At 36.1% G+C, this 24,574-nt stretch overlaps 1 long non-coding RNA gene across 1 annotated transcript; it reads left to right on the forward strand.

Moving 5' to 3' along the window:
• Positions 1 to 1,418: 1,418 nt before the first annotated feature.
• Positions 1,419 to 24,574, forward strand: LOC136042527 (uncharacterized). The gene is made up of 3 exons (XR_010621342.1): positions 1,419 to 1,589; positions 11,936 to 12,127; positions 24,484 to 24,574. It is a non-coding gene; the product is annotated as an uncharacterized LOC136042527 (long non-coding RNA).

Raw genomic sequence — 24,574 nt, forward strand, 5'->3', positions numbered from 1 at the left:
CTTTCGTTAGTTTATTTCAACTTAGGGTAATTGTTTAGTTTCGTCACAAGTTGTCTAAGGTGCGTATTACTCTATATAGCAAGATTCTGATGATCGTATATTGTTTCTCTGTTATTATTAGAGAAGCGCATCTATTTCTTAGCTTTCAGAAACCCCCCTTCAAAGAAACTAAAAATGCGTAAAGTGGGCTTGCTTACAGGTAACATTATCTATAGAACAAAGCATATTAGTCCATGAGCCCCAGAGGCAGGGGTGTGAGATCTGTATTTTATATTTATTCAACAAAGTGTTAAAAAAAGCCTCAAACGAGGTTTATCAAATAAATATAGAACAACATGCATAAAAAAACAAATTCAAATTTATTCAAATAATAATAAAAAGATCAGTTTTTATGGCACTTGGTATTAACCAAGTGACAAATTGCGATCGCAAATTATGTCGGTCTGTCCCGGTTTTGCTACTTTAGGAACTTCCAGGTATGCTAGGACGATGAAATTTGGCAGGCATATCAGGAACCAGACCAAATTAAATTAGAAATTGTCGTTTCCCCGATTCGACCATCTGGGGGGGGGGAGTGGGGTACGGTTAAATCGGAAAAATTAGAAAAAAGGAGGTATTTTTAACTTACGAAGGAGTAATCAGATCTTAATGAAATTTGTTGTTTGGAAGGAAATCGTGTCTCAGATCTATTATTTTAAATCCCAACTGGATCTGGTGACATTGGTGAGAGTTGGAGGGGGAAACCGGAAATCTTGGAAAACACTCGGAGTGGAAAGATCTGGATGAAACTTGATGGGAAGAATAAGCACAAGTTATAGATATGTGATTGACATAATTGGAATGGATTCGTTCTCTTTGGTGAGTCATTACCTCTGAGGCAGAGGCCATAACGCATCCCGCAAAGCCGACAGGTATGTAAAACCTTATGGATAAGGTTTTAGAGCCCTGTGAGGCATATGCTCGTGCCTATTTGGATGATATTGTCATCTTAAGTCGCAATATTTGTATTAGTAAGGTTTATTGACCCAGACTACCTATAAAATAAAGCAAAGTATAAGCACAGCACAAGCATTACATACGCAAAGCATTATATACGCAAAGCATTACATACTCCTTTGATTCTGCTTTAGGTTGGCATATATTTAATAATCCGTCCCACACGATACTTTTTGAAAAATCTTCACTCATCAGTGATGATTTGGGGATAAAACAGGTGGTTCGAGAATCAATCGAAATTAATCTTAAAATAAATGATAATATTTCTTTGAACAGGGACTTAGGGGAATACTCACTAAATTCTTTATACTCAAATTTAATTAAAAACGATCTAACAAAATATTTTACTAAACTGATTTATAATAGTACTGAACCAGCTACGAAAAGGCCTTTGAGACAGGCTGATAAAAATGAAATGTTAGCTCTGAGAAATTGCATTTAATCACTTAGTTCTCTTTAGTTTGAATGAGTTTATTTTCTCACTTCATTCTTTTTGTCAGTCCTGGTTGAACTTCATTGAAGTAAGGATGCTAGGGCTGTTTTTAAAAAAGTTTTTAATTAATATTATTTAGTTTTAATTCTCACAATTTAATGTAAGTTTATTTATATATACATATTTTCTCTCTTGTTCTCGTATTGTGCTGAAGACGGCCCTTGGACATAGGGCCGAAATATTCACAGAACTGATTTCCACTGTCTTGGGAAAAAAATTTCTCTATTGCTTCTACTTTGTATTTGCTTGTTATGGAAAGGCAGTGTGGTCTTCGTCGCTATTTTTGTAAAGCTGTCAAAACACAAGTTGTGCCGCTAAAGTGTCGGCAGCTTTTCATATTCTGTTGAATTCTGCTACTGATAGCATTGGAACTTTGTCCATACCTGTTATTAAGGGATTTCACGAAGATTTTCGTTTGTATTGATTATATTACCTTACTACACTTTGCTTAGAGTTTGCGGCTTAAGACCTCTCAAATTTCCAAGACAAATAAGTAGAAAAAGTATTTTAAATCATGTCCCAGATTCTTTTTAAGTAGGCTAATGTAGCCAAACAATAAAATATAGGCTATCCAGCAAAATTCGTCAAGAAAATATACCCAGCAGCCTTTTCCATAGAGCATACGGGACGGTACTAATCTGTTCAACTTGAAAAGAAAAAAGGACCAACCTAGGTAGGCCCAAGGCCAACTCCAATGTAAGCTTGAAATAAAAATATTTCTAAAAAAAATATTCTCAGAGATAAGTAGTTCAACTTTGTCAATGGAATTAAGGAAAAACTACAACATGGTACCAATATCTCTAAAAACAGCTTTTCAGGTTCAGAGCCATAACAAGTCTTAATCCATAGCCACTGGTATAATGTGGAGTTTTAGAGATTTCTTTTCTAAGTTTAGATCCTTCTCTAATAAAAAGTCTACTGAAATTAACTCCCAGGAATGTAGCTGAGGATACAAGCAGAAACTAGGGAGCTGGGCAAACAAGCTCTCGTTTCAGCAGATTAAATCTTGCGATTTTTGTTTTGCTTTTGTTGATCTGCAAACTATTTGTACTTCATTCTTCCTTGAATTTTGTTGAAAGATCAGGGCTCAATTGGTGCATAGCTTTGGTTGTATTTACTGTGAACATGAATTTGTATACTTATTATGAAGAAGCACAAATAGATCGTCTATGTATTCGACTCGATCATCCATGTTATCCATAACATAATTAATTACTGCAAGGAAAAGTAGAGTTGTCAATTTTAATGCCTTGAGGGGCTCCACATGTAATCTCCTTCCAGTCAGAGTTAAGATCACTAGGAAAGAGTGTGTAGACTCGCTGATACTGGTAATATAGGAAATCAATTACAAGCAGTAAGATATGCTTACGTGCCCCCATTCCTTTAAGAGTAAATGCAGTTTAAATCAATACATAATTATATTCAATGCTTGAAAATAATTATATTCAATGCACAAAAACCGATAAAAATGAACATCGATTTTTTTAAACTTCTCAATCCCAGAACGAATGAAGTTGTCCTTGTCATAAATCGCCGATGTAAATTAAAATTAACTGAAAGTAAGGAGCGACATTAAAACTTAAAACGGATAGAAATTACCCCGTATATGAAAGGGGCTATTCCCTCTTCAGCGCCTCGCTCTTTGCACTAAAGTTTGACTCTTTCTCTCAACACGCTTTCCCATAGTTATGATCGAATGATTTTAAGAAAAGAGGAGGGGGAGGAGGCCCAGTTGCCCTTTAATTTTCGGGTACTTAAAAAGGCAACTAGAACTTTTAGTTTTTTACGAACGTTTTCATTAGTAAAAGATATACGTAACTTACGAGTTAGCTTACGTAATAAACTCCTATATCCGTATGTTTTTATTACGTATATGAGAGGGTTCGCCCATTCGTCAATACCTCGCTCTTTACACTAAAGCTTAAATTTTGTCCCCTGAATCACAAAGGCCGTAGAATAAATAGTTGAAATTACTAAAAATACTTTAGCGTAAAGAGTGAGGTATTAGGAAGAAGTGAACCCCTTATATGCGTAATATTTTCTGTTCGTTTTAAGTTATAATGCTACTCCTTAATTTCAGTTGATAAAACTTTTTCATATATATTTTTTTTTAATGTTAGAAAATGCTGCGCCCCCTTCATGGAAATCTTCTTCCCCAACGACTAATTCATCCATGCAAAGTTTCCCCCGCATAAACCCCTCTTATCAACCCCTCCTCCTAACCAAAAAATCCCCCTGGAAATGTCTGTACACTTCCCAATAACCATGACTATACGAAAACAGTGGTCAAAGTTTGTAACTTGCAGCCCCTCCCACGGGGACTGTGGGGGAGTAAGTCGTCCCCAAAGACACATTTATAAGGTTTATTGACTATTTTGAACAAAATGGTGATCTCAGAATTTTAATCCAACGACTTTGGGAAAAACATTAGTGTGGGAGGGGGCCTAGGTGCCCTGTAATTTTTTGGTCACTTAAAAAGGGCACTAGAACTTTTCATTTCCGTTAAATTGAGCCCTCTTGTAAAATTCTAGGACCATTGGGTTGATACGATGACCCCTGGGAAAAAAAACAAATAAACACACATCCGTGATTTGTCTTCTGGCAAAAAATACAAAATTCTACATTTTGTAGATAGGAGCTTGGAACTTGTAAAGTAGGGTTCTCTGATACGCTGAATCTGGTGGTGTGATTTTCGTTCAGATTCTATGACTTTTAAGGGGCGTTTCTCCTATTTTCTAAAATAGGGCAAATTTTCTCTCCTATTTTCAAATCTTAACTTTTGATGGGTATGACTAAACTTGATGAAACTTATATATTTAAAATCAGCATTAAAATGCGATTCTTTTAATGTTACTATTGGTACCAAAATTCCGTTTTTATAGTTTTGGTTACTATTGAGCCGGGTCGCTCGTTACTACAGTTAGTTACGACCAACTGTTTGATACTTCTAGCTAAATCCTTTTTCATGTCTAGTCTTCGTCTGTGTCTGATTGCGCAAGTGAGTATCGCGATTCTGAACTCGGAATGCAAAGGACTTCTATTTTATTCATTTTGTTTATTACGATTTGTCTGTTTAAGAATAAAGAAGGGATTTGCCGAAGGGATTTTATGCATAATTGGTGAACTTCACCGTGTGATAATCAGATCAAAAGCTTTTTGGAGGTCTATTAGAAGTAGATTTAGCCAAACATCAGGATTTTCCAAATTTTTATATATTGTATCCAGTAAGCTTACAAGATAATGAGTAGTAGAAAGGTGAGGTTGATTACCTAATTGCTTCGGGTCAATAAGTTCTTCATTTTTTGATTTGAGCCAATCAGTCAGAAAGCTTTCATATAATTTCGAAAAAACTGAGGTGAGCGTAAGTTGTCGAACCCTATTGATATGCTCCTCAACGCCCTTCTTCTGAATCGGTGTCACTAAGTCCTGCTTTCAGGTGTTAGTGTAGCATCCACTTTCAGTGACCGTACAGAAAATATCTGCCAGTGGTAAGGATCGCCTGTCAGCGAAGACTTTGACAATGTGATCGGAGTATCTGATGAGCATGTACTTGTCCTTTCTAGGTTATTTATCTTCTTCTCGATATCCTTTGGTGATATATAAGGAAAGTTTTCTTCCTGACTATGGGGAATAGACTCCGGAGTATCTGCGGAAAGTGGAGGTAATGCCTGCACAATCTTGGCGAGGTGTTTGTTGAGATCATTATTAATACTAGACTCATCAAGCTGGAAATTAATATTACTAATTTGCTTGTCAGAAAGTTTTTTAACTAGATCATACCACTTCTTGGGGTTATAATTGAAAATATCCTTCATAGTATTTTTGTAGTACCTGGTAGCTGCTTTTCGAAGTTGTTTTTATCGTTTTACGCATATTGCTGGCTTCATTTTTTTACTATTACGAAGTAAACGAATTTTTTCTTTAATCTTGGCTTTTAGAGTTTCTTTAAGTAAAGTTTATCATTTGAACACTTTATAGTTTTTTTTCGGGAAAAGATTTTCCATAATTATCATATAGCTTCCTTTGAAAGATTTGAACTTTAGAATTGACATCAGGAACAGCTAGGACCTCAGACAAGCGCTCTTCAGAAATCCAGGTGCCGAAAATGAGAACACCTTTGTCACTTAGTGGGCGATGCAGCGTTTTCGTGACTTTGTATTCGACCTTGATTTGATCCAGTTTTGCATTCTGAGAATATAATGATAGTTCCATCCTAACGGTGGTGAGGCTTCTGGTTGACAGTAGAACTTATGCAAGTTCGTAGAGGTGACATCTAAAGAGGAGCCTCCTTTGGTTGTGGGTATATTTACTACTTGCTTTAGGTGTAGACCCGTGCACAGGTATTCGAGTTTCAGTTCATTGGCATCACCAAGAAGTAAAATCCCAGCATGTGGGAATTTCGAGAGAGCAAAATCGGCACTGGGTTGAAGTTTTTCAACAAACTTTCGTCGAATCCCCGCATGCTGACCTGGGGAGTAACATAAATTACATGGTGAGATATTAGACAGTGGACGAAGGAGTACTTTCGGTTTAATACTTTCCCACATGATTACATCCCACAGCATTACAAAGCAAGAAATTTGGAAAATGGTATCTTGAACCAAACGAAGAAGAAACTGTTTAATTTTTATTTTCGAGGCTCTAAGAAAATAATTGGGGGGTTTTTAAAGAGTGAACGGGAGAAACAGTGGTGTCACAAATGAGGGTAAGACTGGAGAAAGTTTTAGGGTGGGGGCTGGGGAGGGGTCCATTGGGCTGTCTGGATCATTATTCGGGGAATTAGACAGGGAAAGGTCCCTGCCAAAATCAGATAACCTATCCTACACATTTGAGGAGAAAGTCAGTGAGAATTGCGAAAGAGGCGGGTTCTTCGGTAGGGGGGCTGTGCTGTTTGGGATAAGGGAGTAAGAGGAGTGTTGTTCTGGGGAAGGAGAGCACTCTTTTCCAACGGGGATATTATTAGCTTGGTTGGGAGTCGTAGTGGAATGGAGATGACTGTTAAACGGCTGTTACCTGGTAATTGCCATGGTCGGAATGGTGATTCCTGTCTGTCAAGAAATTGCTGGTTTACGGCCAAGTAGGGAGGGTATAGGGTGGCATATTGTAAGGGGCAGGAAATAGGGTTTCTGTATGCGGGAAGGGGGAGGAGGTAACAAAGAGTAAGGGATGGGAGTTCGTAATCGGGAAGGGTTAATTAATTGTTGAGCTGTGTCCGATGAACTTCGATGCGAGATTTTTGCTTGGATGCGGTGCACTAAAAAAGGACGGCGGGGGGGAGCTGAGTGACTCATAAAATTTTTATCTTTGGACAGGGACCCTGGAACTGGGCCCAAGGGAGGAAACTTAACCTCAGCTGCTGGTGATGCATAAGCAAAACTACAACATTTGTCACTGCAAGCTAAAACGGGACAAAGGTTCCCATGGTCAAAACTCCATTTAACGGGACTACAACTATCTGAAATAAAATTACGACAAATATGCAAAAACTTGCACTGCGTACGCAATTTACAGCGATTATGATTAAAATGTTTACATATCACATTTTTTGTTGGAGCTTGGTTGAAGCACGAATGTATTTTGGTTTATTAGCGGAAGAGGCAGTCCTATAATATACGTTATTAACTTTGCTAATGTTGCCTGAAGCATGCAATGACGTAAACTTGCTTGGGGAACGATCATATCTAAAACTACAGTCATCTCCTATTTTGCATAAACCAGTCAAAATCATATTTGCACATTTACGTATGTGAGACAAATGGACTTTATTATTCGTCACGCTATTCACTTCACTTTCTTCAAAACACTGATTAGTAGAAATATAATCGTCCAGAGGTGATACAAGGTCAGAGGGATTAGACAACTCATGAATGATTGATGAATCTTTATTATTTTCAACCTTGAGAGATCCTTCCACTAACATTATTTTCTGGATTTTTGATCTCTACTTGATTAGTGTAATTATTTTTTTGATTTGTCTTCGTCTTGCTGAGAGAAAGGGGAGTTAAGAATATCCAGTTGGGGAGGAATATCATATTGTTTTAAAGTCTCTTCTAGCTTGCTTTTGAATTCCAATAAAGCAAACTGGTTTGAGGCGGTCAGGTTTCATAAAGCACATTTCTATTTGATTACCAGCATCTCTAACAAGGGGATTCTGATGCGTTGATTCATCGCTTGGGAGACTGGTTAAAGGTTCGGTCTGGACTGATACCCCAAGTGAGTTGCATTGACTGTGATACCCCGGGGCAATTACTCGGAACTTTTTTACCTATTGGATAAAACCAGCTATCTAGGAATTTCAATCAAATGCCAAACAGAGCACCTGAAGATACAGTGAGTGTTGAATTATGTGGCAGCATAATATATTTATAATAGATTTTATCATATACCTATATATATATATATATATATATATATATATATATATATATATATATATATATATATATATATATATATATATATATATATATATATATATATATATATATATATATATATATATATAGCATAATATATTTTTTCATAATCTATTCTCATTGAAAGTATTACACGAACTTTCAATTGTCTATTGAACCCTCCCCAAAGCATCTAGAGTCATTTTTTCAACATTGTGATACCGAAAAAAAAAGCATGGAGGCATTTAGCTAGTGTCTAAACAAAAAATATACTTTCGAGATATAGTGCACCTCCCCTCCCATCTACCCACATCAAGATATAAAATTAACAGATAAGCTTGCACATGGAATATTAAGGCTTAAGGGAGTCTAAAATGAATCAGCCGAGGACCATGAAGTTTAAAAATAACTGTCTACTATAAACGTTTAATTTGTATAGACTACTTGTATGCTTAAGGACGAAATGCCGATGGGTTTCCTTAGAGCATCTAAGAATAAGAGAATGTGTAAACAGTGTCCTTTTGGACTAAAAACGATTGACTGTCTCTGAATCTTTGCTCAGTTTACAGGGATGATAGTATAACTCAATCTTCACTGACAGACTACGATTTAAATAACTGGACATTATCATTCAGAGTGGAGAACATTAAACATGTGCCAATGCCAAGAAATTACTGCGTACTTTCTCAGCAAATTATTTGCCAAATTTTCAAGGTTTGGCAATCATTCCAGGTGGAGAACAATAAGGTTTGGCAAACTTGAAAGTATGCATGCAGGACAATCATTCTACCTAGTGTAGAAAACCATAATTTCGAAGGTTTTTCCTCTAGTTCTTTCAATTTTTTAAATTTATAGGCAGTACTATAGATAGTTCTGATTGCGTCAAGCCTTAAATTAACTCATCTGGTTCAGCATTTTGCTGAAAAAGCCCCCGTACGTACACGGAAATCCGTGTTTTTACTTGCACGCCTTCGTAGTGTTTTTGACAACTCGTATATTATCTCGTTATCACCCGTGGCCAAACCTGTCGGAACTCTCCGTTCTTACTATTATAAGCATTGTAAATACCTTCTTAATCCCCGAGCTTGGGGCTAAAATTCCAAAGTAATCACTAATTATGGACCTACAGATCCTCTTACCCCCGTTATTGTAAGACAAATTAAGTTTAAAAATTCACTTGATCCGAACCATGGTTTTCACGTGTTATTTTCTAAAAGTATAATTTATGTTTTCTGTGTAAAATTTGCTTTGTTTTTCATTATATTTGTTTTTTCTCTTTTTTCTTCTTTATATATTATTACTCCATTTTATTATTGTTAGAAACAGAAATAAAATTTATTCATTCCTTTTTTTTCAGTGTTGCCGCATTAAACCTTGAAAATAAATCTGCAAAACAAGTTTGTTAAATTTGACAATGCTTTGTGTCCATGAAAACTTAATCATTAGTAGTTTGCTGATTCCCCAAGACAGCTACACCTTCAAACAAAAGCCAAACGTCCTTAATCTATTTAGTGCCATATGTTTTTAGCCCATTTTATTTAGAATCAAATATCCGATTTGTCCTAATTTTCTATGATATGGTTGTAAAAGTTTTCACTTAACCAGCCTGCAGAATGAAAATAGATTTTTTCTACTCAAAGTGAGGAGTAAAATTAAAACTTAATCGAACATAAATGATTACCTATACGAGGGGGTTACCCCCTTTTCAACACCTCGCTCTTCACGCTAAAGCTTTTTGGTACATTTAAAAAAGTTTCTTATTGTTCTAATTAAACGACCCATGTTTTCCAGGAGTCGTTATTACAGAATTGGAACAGTATTCAAAATTTAGTGTAAAGAGTGAGTTGTAGAGCATGGGGAAACCCTTTAACATACTTAATAATTTCAGTTCATTTTAAGTTTTAAAAAACAAATTAACGCATATATGTGATATTTCTTCCGACAAAAATATAAATTCCACATTTTTGCTGATAGGAGCTTAAAACCTCTACATAAGGGTTCTATGATATGCATAACCTGATGGTGTGACTTTTAGGGGCTGTTTCCCTCTTTTTTTTTCAAAACTCGGACAAATTTCCTCGGGCTCATAGGCTTTGATGGGTAACACTAAACTTTATGAACCTTATATATTTGGAATCAGCTTAACAATTTAATTCTTTTGATATATCAGTTAATATAAAAATTCCAGTTTTAATGGTACTTAGTATCTACCAAGTGACATAGCGATTAAAAATTCGGTCGGTCTGTCTGTCTTTCGCGGTTTTCTGCTTTAGGCACTTCCAGGTAAGCTAAGACGATGAAATTTGGCAGGCGTATCAGGAACTAGACCAGATTAAATTAGAAATTGTGGTTGCCCAGATTCGGCCATCTGGAGGGGGAGTGGGGACGGTTAAATCGGAAAATTAGAAAAAAATGAGCTATTTTTAACTTACGAACGAGTGATCAGATCTTAATGAAATTTGATGTTTGGAAGGAAATTGTGTCTCAGAGCCCTTAAATTAAACTCCGACCGGATCTGGTGACATTGTGGGGAGTTGGGAGGGGGGAACCTAAAATCTTGAAAACGCTTAGAGTGGAGGGATTGGGATATAGCTTGGTGGGAAAAATAATCAAGTCCTAAATACGTGATTCACATAACCAGAACGGATCGTCCTTCTTTGAGGGAGTTGGAGGGGGGAGGTGAATTCTGAAAAATTAGAAAAAAAGAGATATTTTTAACTTACGAAGGAGGGATCGGATCTCAATGAAATTTGATGTTTCGAAGGATAGCGTGTCTAAGAGCTCTTTTTTTAATCCTGACTGGATCCAGTGACAATGGGGGGAGCTGGGGGGAGAGCCTAAAATCTCGGAATATGCTTAGAGTGGAGGGATCGGGATGAAATTTGGTGGGGAAAATAAACACAAGTCCTAGATACGTGATTGACATAATCGGAACGGATCCGCCCTCTTTGGGGGAGTTTGGAGGGGGGGGGGTTAAATCTTAATTGAATTTCATATTTAGAAGGACCTCTTAACTCAGATCTCTTATTTTAAATCGCGACCGGATCCAGTGGAATTGGGGGGGGGGACAAGAAATCTTAGAAAACACTTAAAGCGGAGAGATCAGGATAAAACTTGGTTGTAAGAATAAGCAAAAGTCCAAGATATGTGACAGAAATAGCCAGATCGGATTTGCTCTCTTTGGTGGAGTTAGGGGGGGGGTGGTAATTCGGAAAAATTAGAAAATAATGAGGTATTTGTAACTTACGAATGGGTGATCATATCATAATGAAATTTGATATTCAGAAGAATCTTGTGCTTTTAAACTATCATTTTAAATTCCAACCCGATTTGGTGACATTGGGGGGAGCTGGAGGGGGAAACCGGAAATCTTGGAAAACACTTAGAGTGGGGAGATCGGGACGAAACCCGATGCGAAGAATGAGCACAAGCTATAAATACGTGATTGACATAATTGGAACGGATCCACTCTCTTTAGGGAAGCTGGGGTTGTTAATTTGGAAAAATTAGAAAAACTGAGGTATTTTAACTTAAGAACGGGTGACCGGATCTTAATGAAATTTGATATTTAGAAGGAACTCATGTCTCAGAGCTCTTATTTCAAATCCTGACCAGATTTGTTGACATTGAAGGGAGTTGGAGGGGGAATCGGAAGTCTTGGAAAACGCTCATAAGTGTCGTAGATGCATGATTGACGTAACTGGACTGGATCCACTCTCTTTGGGGGAGCTAGGGGGTGGGGTTCGGTACTTTGGCAAGTTTTGTGCTTCTGGACGTGCTAGGACGATGAAAATTGGTAAGTTTGCCAGGGAGCTGCACAATTTGACTTGATAAAGTCGTTTTCCCCAATTAGACCATCTGGGGGGCTGAAAGGAGATGAAAAATTAGAAAAATTGAGGTATTTTTAACTTACGAGTAAGTGATCAGATCTTAATAAATTTGGATTTTTGAAAGGACCATGTGACTGAGAGCTCTTATTTTAAATCCCGACCAGCATTAAGCTTCTGATTTTCCTTTTAAAGCAATCTATTGATTCTTTGAATTTTGCCAGAGCTCATACCATATGAGCTGAAAACTTCAGTCTGCAACTACATGGCCGTTTGGGTTGAGCTGCTAACTCAGATATGGAGCAATTAGAATGTGCCCAGTGACTGGACGAAAGGAACCATTATTCAGCTCTAGAAAAAAGACGATCCACTTGTTTGTGACAACTGGAAAGGCATTAACATAATGTCAATACCTAGTATACTTTTTTTGTTTTATATTCACATTATAACACATTTCCCTATTTTTTTTCCATGGGTGATCGAATCTAGTCAATGGACCTAGAATATTAGAAGAAAGCTTATTCGAACGGAAATTAAACGTTCTAGTACCCTTTTTAAGTGACTGAAAAAATTGGAGGGCAATTAGGCCACCTTCCCTGCCACTTTTTTCCCAAACTCATCCGACGAAACTTTCGAGATAGCCATTTTGTTTATAATAGTTGAAGGGCCCAATAATTATGCGTTTGGGTATAACATGACTCCCTACCCACAGCCCCAGAGGAAAGTTCTTTAACTTATAAAATTTGCCCACTGTTTACGCATAGTAATTAGTATTGGGATGCATGCATACATTTTTAGTTGGGGGGGGGATTTTATTCTTTGGGTTTTTCCACGGGGGAATTTTCTGTTGGGAGTGAAGTTACCAGAGAGTGAACTTGTTAGGGGAAATTATATACTGCAGGAATTTGCCAGAATTATTATGCAACACTCTTTTTATATGTCTTGCTTTCTCATTTCCGTCTGAATTTTACGCACGGAGTGGTTAAGAGTAATTGTCCGGGGTAAATTTTCACTGGGATTTCTAGCCATTGATTCAATGGCTTTTTCTACAATTAGTCATGACTTATTGCCCGCAACTATTCTATATTAATTCAAAGCCTTTTAATTCATGTCAATTCAATTCAGAGCCCTGAGGAATCTTATGGTGATTGTTAGATTGATTTAAAAGAAATGAGGGTCAGATATAAGCAATAACATGAAGAAATGGAATATGCCAAGAAGAAAATAGAGGAGTTACAGGTTAAGCTTTCTTTTTAAGTAAAATATATTTTTTGCGAATAGTTTTTGTGTCTCTCTCCCCTGTGAATTGTCTGTGTACCTATGGGTTGTACAAACAGGTAGGGTGGAGGGAGGGGGATAAGTTTGAAATGACTATGTCCTTGGTTGCCCAGTGTTTGGACAACCTACAAGTATCATGATAACAGCCATTCATTATGTGTCTGTGATGGAACAAAATGAAGGACTTTTTAGTTGAGCACGATGACTTTTTAGCTGAGCACTAAATTAAGGTGAAAAGAGTTTAATTTAAATATAATCGTCGAAATAATTAAAAAATTAATATTTAAATAAATTTCGAGATAGTTTAAAGTTTAAATATAATTTAAAATCCAAACCTAAAGTTTTACAAGTAGCAAAAGGAGTGTCGTGGCTCAATAATAACCAAAAGTTTAAAAAGCAGAAAATTTGATATCAAGAGATATATTAAAAGAATCAGCTTATTATCCTGATTAAATAAATTAAAAGGGATCGATTGTTTTAGGGAAGAGAGGCCCTTAGAACTGGAATCTGATAGTTTAGACCCAAAAAGTATCTCCCAATTCTTCTTTTTTTTTCCATGTCCAAATTTTGTCTTCCATTTTTATTTGTTATAATTATGTCTGGAAGACGCACATGTAAATATTTATGTGAAAAATATTTATATGAAGTGTTTTTCTTATCTTGTTCCTCTGTAACAAAGGTGACTAAACTTCGCTAAAAAGAAAGATGTTTTTTTTTTAATTTATCTGAATTATGGTAAATAAACGTAGTAACCAAAGATAACCCAATAACCCAAAAAGGGTCATCCATCTGTTACATTGGAACAAGATAAGCAAATGAGAAAATTTTAAATTGAAGTCCATGTCTGAATATCTATAATATGTTTTTCATTATGCAACTAAGAAGATGTTTCGTTATTTGTCTATCATTCTCATTTTTGATGCTGCTTAAATGGTAAAAATATGTAAATCTTATTTGTTGAAAAACAAATTCTAGCTAATTAAGCTGATTGAGAAGAATATTAACTTAAAAAATATTTTCTGAAAAAGAGTTTTTCAAAGAAGTAAAAAGCGGTTTACCACTAATGGAAGGATTTTCCATGGAGAAACTTTTCCCACGCAAGGAATGTTTCAGGGGGAGGGGTGACTTTTCAGGATAAATTTTGTTTTGTGAATATTTTAGGGTACTTGCATATTATACCGATTACACCCAAGAAGTGAAGTTGGGTTAAACATTCATATTTCATAATATGCAGAATACATTTAGCTAACACGTTTTGTATGCAGCTCTGGCTTTACTTTATCTCCAAGTCCCCTAATGTGCAAATGTATAGCCCAATTTGTATATATTTTTATCTATTACCCTGATGCGTCTCTTATGTTGCAATCTGTTAACCTGTAATCAACTGTGCCAAAATAAAAGCTGAAAAAACAAGTTATGGCTGGGAGAAAGTATTGAAATTATTTAACTTGGGCTATATAGTTACACTTTAGGGGGGAATGGGGGTAAATCATGACAGGTCTACATGCAAACTGTGATATCTTCAATCATTTTGCATACTATGAAGTAAGAATTGTTTTCTAACTTCACTTCTTGGGTGCAGTCGGTATAATACGCAAGTACCTATTTAATAATTCCTGTACGATTTTTTTACACTCCAATTATTGTTTACTTAAAAAGGAAAGTAAAACTTAATTGTTTACGAACATTTTTATTAGAAATAAATATAAGTAACTTACGAATTACCTTAGGTAACGAACTTCTATATTTGTATATTTTTATTACGTATATGGAAGGATTCACCCCCTTGTCAATACCTCCCTCTTTGCACTAAATCTCGATATTTGTCTCAATTCTTTAAGGATGACCCCTGAATCATAAAGGCCGTCGAATAAATAGTTGAAATTACTAAAAATATTTTAGCATAAAGAGCCAGGTATTAGGAGGAAGTGAACCCCTCATATGCGTAATAATTTTGGTTCGTCTTAAGTTTTAAAATACAGATACCTCAATTTTTACGTTTTCTAAGAGTTTTGGTTTTCCCCTCCAGCTTCCACCAATGTCACCGGATCTTGTCGGGATTTCTAGAGTTCTAAAGCACTAGATCCTTCTAAAGATCAAATTTCATTACGATATGATCACCCGTTTGTAAGTTACATATACCTCGTTTTTATAATTTTTCCGAATACTCCCCCCCTCAACTCCACCAAAGAGAGCGGATCCAGTCCGGTTATTTTCGTCACATATCTTGGACTTGTGGTGTTTATTGTTCCCACCAAGTTTCATCCCGATCCCTCCACTTTTAGCGTTTTACAAGATTTCCGGTCCCCCCCCCTCAATGACACTAGATCCGGTCGGGATTTAAAATATTAGATCTGAGTTGCGAGGTCCTTCTAATTATAAAATTTAATTGAGATCTAATCATTCCTTCGTAAGTTAAAAATACCTCATTTTTTCTAATTTTTATTGAATTAACCCTCCACCCCAACTCCCCCAAAGAGAGCGGATCCATTTTGGTTGTGCCAATCAGGTATCTGAGACTTGTGCTTATTTTTCCCACCAAGTTTTATCCCGATCCTTCCCCTCTAAGCGTTTTCCAAGATTTTAAGTCCCCCCTCAACTCCCCCCAATATTAGCAAATCCGGTCAGAATTTAAAATAAGAGTTCTGAGAAACAATATCCTCCCAAACATCAAATTTCATAAATTTCTGATAACTCTTAAGTTAAAACTACCTCATTTTTTCTAATTTTTCAGAATTAACCTTCCCACCCCTCAACTCCCCCAAAGAGAGTGGATCCATTCCGGTTATATCAATCACTTATATCAATGACTTTTCATTATATCCATTTGACTTTTCAAAATTCACTGAAACAAAATCATCGAAGAGGGTGCGAGTCCTATTGAGGGCCCTCCAATCATCCAAATTTAAAATCCTTTTAAGATTCAGATTTTAATAATTTAGTATTATACCTGCAAAACTCATTAAATAAGATATGGGATCATTTGATACATTAATTATTGTCAAGGTAAAATGATTGAATTTATTTTTCAAAGTTCTTTAGGATTTCAGGGAAAAACCAAACGGGTTGAATTAAGGGCCAGCTCAGGACAATCTAATCATGCAAATCGAAAACCCTTGCATGACCCTAATTAAAAAGGCTTGAGATGTTCACAGGTATGCGGAGTTTTTCTTCGGAGAGGTATTAATAGTAAAATGTATTGTTTGGCTTAGAAAAAAATATAGTAACTAGCAAGAAAAACAAGAGCTAAGAGCTCATATGGCACTTGTAACGAGGCGAGAATAGCTAAGAGCCAAGCGATCATATGGTATGAGCTCTAACAAAATTCTATGAATTAATAGATTGATTTAAAAAGGAAAATAAGAGGCTTAATGCCGGTCAGGATTTAAAATAAGAGCTCTGAGTCACAATGTCCTTCTAAATATCAAAATTCATTAAGATCCGATCACCCACTCGTAAGTTATAAATACCTAATTTTTTCTAAGTTTTCCTCTCCCTTTAGCCCCCCAGATGGTCGAAACTGGGAAAACGACTTTATCAAGTCAAATTGTGCAGCTCCCTGACACGCCTATCAATTTGCATCGTCCTAGCACATCCAGAAGCACCAAACTCGCCAAATCACTGAACCCCTCCCCCCAACTCCCCCAAAGAGAGTGAATCCAGTACGATTCTGTCAATCACGTATCAAGGACGTTTGTTTATTCCATCCACCGAGCTTTATCCCGATTCCTACACTCCAAGTGTTTTTCCAAGATTTCCCCCTCCAACTCCCCCCAACGTCAAACGATCTGGTCGGGATTTGAAATAAGAGCTCTAAGACATGAATTCTTTCTAAAAATCAAATTTCATTAAGATCCGATCATCTATTCCTAAGATAAAAATACCCCAATTCTCACGTTTTCCAAGAATTCCGGTTTCCCCCTCCAACTCCCCCCAACGTCACAGGATCTGGTCGGAATTTAAAATAAGAACTTTAGAGCACAAGATCCTTCTAAATATCAAATTTCATTGAGATCTGGTCACCCTTTCGTAAGTTACAATTACCTCAATTTTCAAAATTACCCCCCCTCCAATTCCACCAAAGAGAGCAGATCCGGGCCGGTTATGTCAGTCACGTATCTTAGACAGGTTTTTATTCTTCCCATCCAGTTTCATCCTGATCTCACCGCTTTAAGTATTTTCTAAGATTTCCCGTCCCCCCCCCAACCGCCCCCCCCCAATTACGCTTGATCCGGTTGAGATTTAAAATAAGAGATCTGAGTTAAGAGGTCCTTCTAAATATGAAGTTTCATGAAGATCCGATCACTCCTTCGTAAGTTGAAATACGTAATTTTTTCTTATTTTTCAGAATTAACCCCCCCCCCCCAATAGATCAAAAACGTTCCAATTATGTAAATCACATATGTAAGACTTCTGCTTATTTTTCCCACCAAGTTTCATCCCGATCCCTCCAATCTAAGCGTTTCCATGATTTTAGGTTCTCCCACCTCAAACTTCCCCCAACGTCACCATATCCAGTCAGGATTTAAAATAAGAGCTTTGAGACACGATATCCTTCTAAATATCAAATTTCATTGAGATCTGATAACCTGTTCGTAAGTTAAAAATACCTCATTTTTTCTAATTTTTCAGAATTAACCCCTCCCCCAATTACCCCAAAGAGAGCGGATCCGTTCCGGTTATGTCAATCATGTATCAAGGACTCGTGATTATTTTTTCCACCAAGTTTCATCCCGATCCCTCCACTCTAAGTGTTTTTCAAGTTTTAGGTTTCCCCCTCCTAACTCCCCCCCCCCCAATGTCACCAGGTCTGGTCGGGCTTAAAATAAGAGCTCTGAGCCACGATATCCTTCTAAATATCAAATTTCATTGAGATCCTATCACCTGTTCGTAAGTTAAAAATACCTCATTTTTTCTAATTTTTCAGAAATACCCCCCCCCCCCCAACTATCCCAAAGAGAGCGGATCTGTTGCGTTTACGTCAATCATGTATCTAGCACATGTGTTTATTTTTCCCACCAAGTTTCATCCCGATCCCTCCACTCTAAGTGTTTTCCAAGTTTTAGGTTTCCCCCTCCCAACTCCCCCCCCAATGTCACCAGATCTGGTCGGGATTTAAAATAAGAGCTCTAAGACACGATATCCTTCTAAACATCAAATTTCATTGAGATCCAATCACCCGTTCGTAAGTTAAAAATACCTCATTTTTTCTAATTTATCAGAATTACCCCCCCCCCCCCCCCCCCTTCCCAACTACCCCAAAGAGAGCAGATCCGTTCCGATTATGTCAATCATGTATCTGGGACTTGTGCTTATTTTTCCCATCAAGTTTCATCCCGATCCCTCCACTCTAAGTGTTTTCCAAGATTTTAGGTTTCCCCCCTCCAACTCCCCCCAATGTCATCAGATCCGGTCGGGATTTAAAATAAAAGCTCTGAGACACAATATCATTCCAAACATCAAATTTCATTAAGATCCCATTACCCATTCATAAGTTAAAAATACTTCATTTTTTCTATTTTTCCGAATTAACCGGCCTCCCACTCCCCCTCAGATGGTCAAATTGGGAAAACGACTAATTCTAATTTAAGCTGGTTCCGTCCCTGATACGCCTGCCAAATTTCATTCTCCTAGCTTACCTGAAAAAGCCTAAAGTAGCAAAACCGGGACCGACAGACCGACAGACAGACCGACAGAATTGGCGATTGCTATATTTCACTTGGTTAATAGCAAGTGCCATAATTACTTGTTCTATGAGGCTATAATATGGAATTATTTATCCCATACCCCTTGACTATCCTGAAATGGACCCCTCTTGCCTCACCCCAAATAAAAATGCTAAAGATTCACCCCTGGTTATAGTGCTGAGCTTTCCCTTGAGAATAGCTTAGCAAAAAACATGTAAGGGTAACTTTCAATTATGTCGACCACATTCAAGAAGTTTGATCTGTTCCAAACCGGTTTTTCTGTCTGTACTTGGAGATAATTAGCTTAGTCACAGTGAGATAAACTATATACAAGTATATTTCAATTAAACAATTAATATATAGAGTTGGTTAGGTATTTAATATACTACGTTCTGAGTGGACTGCTTTCTGTAATATTCTGTTGTAGTTTCCATAGTTTTGTTTCTAAAATATTAAATTTTCACGATATTTAGGCACATTTGATTAAGATTAACCTAGCTCCACTTCTTTGGCGTGGTCGATATAATTTATAGGTACAGATATAAGAAATGTAAAAATGTCAGATGCGACCTCTAGGCGTAGGAGCAACAATAATTTTGCGGAGGTTGTCGCAACCGTCGTTTAGAAAGATCGAAGAACAGTAGGCTGGAGGTAGTCGTAGCTCGATAACAATAAATATACTGATGAATCGTCACGCCTAAGAGCCCTATCCAAGATTTTTATGCTTTTGAGATGATTACCAGATCACTTTTCAAAGCTCTTCTTAAATGGAGTGTAGGAATGATAATATAGATCAGAGAGATCACAGCATGGTCGAATATGATGCTTTAAATCAATGGATTTTTATCCATTTTTTATTTTAATTGAGTCTGGTCTGGGTTCAAATTTTATCAAAGATGCCAATTTACGAGAATTTGAGGGAAGGAATGAGAAATGTCAATTTCAAAATCTAGGAGGATACTTTTTTTATTTCTCTACTGATTTTTTTCAATGGAATTACCGAAATAGTAAAAAAAAAATGAAAATACAAAATAAATTATTTTTAATCTAGGAGGGGGGAAATGAATTTCAGGGGGGACACCTCCCAATGAAATTTCTTGTATTTTTTAATCCTTTTTGTTTAGATAATTCAATTTATGGATGTAATTCTTATTACGCAAGAATTTTAAGTATTCATTTGGGCAAAATGTTAGAAGAGAAGTTAGGTTCAAAATATGGAGCCTTACCCCTTAAATTCCCAATATTAAAGGGCAAAGATTTTATCAGCCACGGGATTAAGCGACTGTTTCATCCAGCCTTACTGTCACTCAACTACATATAAGCTGGCTTGCTAATCTAAATTAAGACATTTAAACACGTTTCTTAGGTATAGATAGAAAGATAAATCAGTGTGTTTCAGAAGTCCAAGGGCCATATACACACAAAAATATAAATAAATAACAAGCAAGCAAGGATATTAAACAACAGTAAAATTACAAGCACGCAAAGAACCAGAATACAACACGAAAATACCTAATTTAACGATAAAAGAAATTAATCGTATAAACTTTTTCTTCTTACTAAGGATTTATCTTTATACACAAAATGTTGACATTGGTTTACTATTTTGAAGAATTAAACAGTTCGTGGTAACGAACTGTAGTAAGGAGCGACCCGGCTCAATAGTAACCAAAACTCTAAAAAATGGAGCTACATCAAAAGAATCGCATTTTAATGCTGATTTTAAATATATGAGTTACCCATATATATCAAGTTTAGTCTTACCCATCAAAAGTTACGAGCCGGAGAAAATCACATCATCAGATTCAGCGTATCAAAGAACCCTACTGAAGAAGTTTCAAGCTCCTATCTACAAAAATGTGGAATTTTGTATTTTTTGCCAGAAGGCAGATCACGGATGCGTGTTTATTTGTTTGTTTTTTTTGTTTTGTTTTTTTGTTTTTTTTTTCTCAGGGGTGATCGTATCGACCCACTTGTCCTAGAATGTTGCGAGAGAGCTCATTCTAACGGAAATGAAAAGTTCTAGTGCCCTTTTTAAGTGACCAAAAAAATTGGAGGGCACCTAGGCCCCCTCCGACGCTAATCATTTTCCGAAAGTCAACGGATCAAAATTCTGACATTGACATTCTATTCAGTGTAGTCGAAAAACCTTATAACTATGTCTGTGGGGACGACTTACTCCCCCACAGTCCCCGTGGGAGGGGCTACAAGTTACAAACTTTGACTAGTGCTTACATATAGTACTGGTTATTGGGAAGTGTACAGGCGTTTTCAGGAGGAGTTTTTGGTTGGAGGCAGGGGTTGAGAAGAGGGGGATATGCTGGGGGAACTTTCCATCGAGGAATTTGTCATGAGGGAAGAAAATTTCCATGAAGGGAGTGCAGGATTTACTAGCATTACTTAAAAAAATAAAACAATGAAAAAAAATATGAAACAGTTTTTTTTTCAGCTGGAAGTAAAAAGCAGCATTAAAACTTAAAACGAACAGAAATTATTACCCATATAAGGGGTTCACCTCCTCCTAAAACCTCACTCTTTACACTAAAGTATTTTTAGTAATTTCAACTATTTATTCTGCGGCTTTGGTGATTCAGGGTTCATTCCTAATGAATTGGGACAAAATTTAAGCATTAGTGTAAAGAGCGAGGTACTGACGAGGGGGAGAACCCCCTCATATATGTAATAAAAACATAAGAATACAAAAGTTCTTTACGTAAGCTAATTTATAAGTTACGTATATCTTTTACTAATAAAAAGATTCGTAAAAAATTAAAAGTTCTAGTTGCCTTTTTAATTAACCGAAAATCGGAGGGCAACTAGGCTTCCTCCCCCACTCTTTTTTTCTCAAAATTATTCGATCAAAATTATTAGAAGACCATTTGGCCAAAAAAAAAAAAAAAAATGCAAATTTTGTTTTAATTATTCCTCTGCGGAGAGCCAAAATCAAAACATGCATTGATTCAAAAACGTTCAGAAATTAAATAAAAAAAAAAATTTTAGCTGAAAGTAGGGAGCGACATTAAAACTTAAAACGAACAGAAATTACTTCGTATATGAAAGGGGCTGCTTCCTCATCAACGCCCCGCTCTTTACGCTAAAGTTTTTTACTGTTTTAAAAAGAAGAATTGAGAGAAAGAGTCAAACTTTAGCGTAAAGAGCGGGGCGTCGATGAGAAAGCAGCCCCTTTCATATACGAAGTAATTTCTGTTCGTTTTAAGTTTTAAGGTCGCTCCTTACTTTCAGTTAAGAAAACTTTTTTTTTTATTTAATATTAAATCGGGAGTTAAGCAAAGTTGTATATTATCTCTCAGGAAAGACAATGGAAGATCTCGGAATGAAATGGGGGAGGGGGGAGGAAAACTCTCCTACGCTTAGATTATGCTGACGATTTAAGCATCCTAGATGAAAGTGTGAGCAAAATGAATGAACTTTTAGAGGTTTGGCGAGTTCAAGTTGCTAAAATAGGTTTGAAAATAAATATAAAGAGGACTAAGTCACTAAGACTTGGAATAGTTGAAGATGAAAAGGAAAATCCTTATATTGCTTCCAAGCTGCGATTTAAAGTAAAAGGTAATTAGGACAAAAGAAGTTATTTTTCTTTGTTTGGTCACTCTGTATTGAGTGTTGAGCCAGAAACTTCAGAAGGCACTCATCTAAAGGGAAATTGGAAGTTCTAGGGCCTTTGTAAAGAGTCTAAATTAATTGGATGACAAACACCCCCTTCACTAACTTTTTTCTACTTGGCGTCACTGTAACCCCTCCCCGCTCCAAAGACTGAACTTTAAGAATATTGTTGTATAAATTGCTGCCACCGATTGTTTGTTCAAATAAATACATTTTTGAAGTCCTTTATTAGAAAGAATTCCGAAAAAAAAGCAAAGATACTATATCAAGAACAAATGCAATTAGATCTGTTGCCTGATTGAGGCGTCCTTGAAAATGAAATTTTAATTGAGGTGCTTACATGGCCTTAACCTTTAAAATAGATTAGCGTGAAAAAAATAGATTTAAATTTTCACACTAAGAATTCATCTACCCAAAGCTGTCTTCTTAACGGGCTCTCATCGGTCCCTCCAATTCATCTATTCAACTCCTCCCCCCTCCTCCAATACTACCTAAATATTTAAACTGGATCCTTTCACTCTTTGATTTCTGTTCCAGAGATATTTCACTCGAATATAGTGTCTTTTGATTTAGCTCAACGTTTTCCCCCCAAATCACAATTCAACGACCTCATGCTCCCTAAACATTAATTAAAAAATTCAATTTAATGACATAATCCATTCTTGGGAAACAACCTTTGACAAGCCGTCAGCATACGGTGTCTTTTGATCAATCTTGCTACTTAATCGGATATAAATCATAAGTCCCCAATTAGTTTATAGGGGAAAACTCAAACTTATTTATTTATTGGAGACAAAACGGGTTTCCTTTTTACCCTCAAACTACCTTTGAATTTCGCTTACCAAGGGGTGAGTCTAGTTGCTAGGGCTACGGGGTTTAAATCCTTTCAAAAATGTTTCTCAAACATATAATTTGATCGCAAAGTTGCAGGGGGAAAACTATTTCTCTTAGAAAAATATAAATACTTCTCCGACTTCGTACACTGGTTTTTCAAAGTTCTAGTGCCCATCCTCGAAATTTTTTTAGTTGCTCCCCATCCTGAATAGAAGCCAAGATATTGCTCTGGTCTTTTATCCCCTCCCTCTTTCCTTTCTCCAGCATAGTCTGGAAGTTTCGGCCCTTCAAGCTACTCCAAATAAGTTGCTTGTTTCTTATTCTACCTAATAGAAGGGAAAATAAGCCCTCTAGGCAGAAGGGAAAAATTTACTGTTTTCTTTTTATTAGAACATCGCTTTACACTCACTCTTGATAAATGTATGGAGACAATACGTATACTAGAAGGAAACATTCCCCGTCTTTGTCCCCTCCCCCCCCCCTCAGGACCATGCCAACAACTTATTGCGTGTATCCTAGTTTTAAATCTTTGATTGATTTCAATCGGATACCTCCTCCCTAAATTATGAACACGATCTTAGTGTTTAATTTCTGTTAGAGGGTGCCATTAATGTCGATTCTCTTATTGTCCCAATTACACCCCTTCCCATGTTTTTTCTATGTCTTATCAAGTTTTAAGATAGCAATAAAAACTTGTTTTGATACCGCACATATACACATATACTTATGTATATGTATATGTATATACATATATATATATATATATATATATATATATATATATATATATATATATATATATATATATATATATATATATATATATATATATATATATATATATATATATATATATATATACATAAATATATATATATATATATATATATATATATATATATATATATATATATATATATATATATATACATATATATATATATATATATATATATATATATATATATATATACTTATATATATATATATATATATATATATATATATATTATGAAGCCCATTTTCCGGTGAAAAAAATTAAAATATGCTCTACAAATAAACCTTACATTACTGCAACTTGAAGTAAATCAGTTTACACAACAATTGGCGAAAAGAACCTGATTCCCCCTTCTTAGTCTTCACCTCTCTTCCCCAGCTCAGTACCCCTACTTTCAAATGTAAAAAATAATGAAGTAAATCAGGTGTCGTGAATCTATCTTTCTGCTTTTGTCAAGTTCCATTGAAATATCCCTTGTATTCATTAATCAATTTTGTACCCTTTTTTTTAGACACTGCCTATATAAATGTAGGATTCGAGTATTTATTAGTTGTTGTTTTTTTTTTTCCAGCAAGGTCAACATATACCAGTGACGCTTAAAGTCGGTGATAAGGTCCTACTTCCAGAATCTGGTGGAACCAAAGTAGAAATTGAAGACAAAG

Source organism: Artemia franciscana, unplaced genomic scaffold (assembly GCF_032884065.1).
Source record: "Artemia franciscana unplaced genomic scaffold, ASM3288406v1 Scaffold_1417, whole genome shotgun sequence".
Lineage (NCBI taxonomy): Eukaryota > Metazoa > Arthropoda > Branchiopoda > Anostraca > Artemiidae > Artemia > Artemia franciscana.